Source organism: Adiantum capillus-veneris, chromosome 2, assembly GCF_014529385.1.
Source record: "Adiantum capillus-veneris isolate H3 chromosome 2, ASM1452938v2, whole genome shotgun sequence".
Classification (NCBI taxonomy): domain Eukaryota; kingdom Viridiplantae; phylum Streptophyta; class Polypodiopsida; order Polypodiales; family Pteridaceae; genus Adiantum; species Adiantum capillus-veneris.
Window position 1 is genome coordinate 103,488,527 of NC_140932.1, and position 2,445 is coordinate 103,490,971.

Sequence of the window (2,445 nt, forward strand, 5' to 3'; positions counted from 1 at the left end):
TTTTGGATATTTGAAATTTGCCAAGTAGCTGCTTTTGCAGAAATCTGATATGGCTGCTTCTTTGCCACCTCTTAAAGCACTTTGTGAAGCATATTTGTGAAGGCTCTATTTTGGGTAATATGCAACGTTCAAAGTTTGCAAAGGATGGTCCAGTTAGGGCTACATGCAGGTTGCAGCTTGTGCATAGTGATGTTTGTGGGCCCATTCAAACTCCGTCCTTGGGCAATTACCTGTACTTCGTGACTTTCATCGATGATTATGCCAGGCATGCATGGGTGTATCCGCTTAAAGCGAAGTCCGAAGTGTTTATGCGCTTCAAGAAATTTCTGGCTATGGCTGAGAATGTCTCTAAATGTACTATGGACACCCTCCTTTCTGATTGAGGGGGGGAGTATATGTCTTATGAATTTAATACATTTTTGGCTAGTCGTGGGATAAAACACCAATGTACAGTGCCGTATACACTTGAGCACAATGGTGTTGCTGAAAAGGAAAAACAGGCCACTTTTGTCAAAAGTCAAAAGTCAAGCTTTTCCACATTTGTTTTGGCTTGAGGCTATCATGTGTGCCACTTATGTACTTAACAGGTTTCCTACAAAAACTTTGCAGTCTAAGGCTCCTTATGAAGCATGGCATGATTGAAATCCATCTATTGATCAATTGCACGTTTTTGGCTGTTCAATCACATCACAAAAAATTGGATGAGAAGGCTATCAAATGCAATTTTTTGTTTGCAGTACGAAAAGTAAAGATTACAGGTTGTACCATCTGCAAACAAATAATATCTTGGTTTCACGAGACGTTGTGTTTGTGGAAGATTCTGTTCAAACCTTGTTGTCATGTACTAGAGACAATAATGTAAGCCCTCAAGACATTCATGATAGTTTGTTGCCTCTTTTCAGTGGTGGAAATTTTAATGTAAATTCAAATGAGGAAAATGTACAACCTACGGATTTTTTTGAAAATGTTACAAATCAGCCTATTATTGATGTAGATGTACATGATGAGTATACTTCATGTGAAAAGGGGTGAGAATGAGCAAGCTAGAGGTATGCCAAAATGGTTGGTGCATATTTTGCATGACTGGAAATTGGATGCAGCTTTGTCTAGTCATACTCGTTCAGGTTCTTGCCATGCATCTTATGCATCAAATTGTTATGCTTTGGTTGTTTCTAGCTTATGTGATGCAGAGGAGCCTCTGTCTTTTGATTAAGCATAGAATTCAAAAAATTAGATGGCTGCCATGCAATCAAAACATGATGCACTTATAGAAAAAGGCACATGGACTTTATGTGTTTGCCTCCTCGAAAAAATTCCATTGTTACGAAGTGGGTTTACACGTTGAAACGTAAGCCAGATGGTGAGATTGATCGCTATAAGGCTTGACTTGTTGTAAAAAGTTATGCACAACAAAAAGGCATAGATTATGAAGAGACTTTTGCTCCCACTTGTCGCATGACTATTGTGTGTTTTCTATGTGCATTGGTAGCTCATTTTGGATGGGACGTACATCAATCAGATATTGTTACTGGTTTCTTGAATGGTGACATATTTGAGAAAGTTTATGTAATGAAGCCTGGTGGTTTTGTCATTAAAGGTAGGAAGATAAAGTGTGTAAATGTAATAAAGCTGTGTATGGGTTGAAGCGCTCTCCTCGTGATTGGTATGAGAAAGTTGACATTCATTTGTTTAAACGAGGATTTTCTAACAGTCCAAAAGAAAGTCCTTTGTATGTAAGGTGTCAGGGTGATGTACTCTCATTGTTGTCCTGTATGTGGATGATTTGTTGATCACTAGTCCAAATGAGGCACATATTGCTGAATTTAAGGCTGATTTGAATGCTACTTTCAAGAAAAAAGCACCTAGCTTTCTCACTCGCTTTCCTAAGAAATCCGCGTTTATATGCATGCTTGGATCATCTTGGCCTTCCTTAGACCATCGCATCTCAATCTCGCTCAAATGATCAGCTCTACTCATCTCCTCTCTGCATGTGAAGCTCACGTACACCTAGATACGTTAGCACAAAATCCCATGCCTCTCTCGAGATAGGCTTCATCGCTGACCACACGGCCGTTGAAACCTCTCAAAACCAGTCTGCGTCGATGCGGACTGTTTCGAGCAAGTTTCTCTCATGCCTACTTATAATTTTGAAAAAATGATGGAAATACTCTCTAATTTATGGAAATTCCCAAAGTACCCCTCAGATTTAAAAAAATGGCCAAAATGCCCCCATTATTTTGTCATAAATTTCAAAATGTCTTTCAAATTTTCCAAAATTCCCAAAATACACCGAGGTGTGAGATTAGATTTCTCCAAAGATAAAAACCATTGTAGCTTTTCATAAGAAGACTAATTGTCTATCAATACAAGATGCTAAAATTAGAATTTGAGTTGGTTATGTAGGCTTCAAAGAACAGCAACGTTTGGATCCATTGTCGACGATAG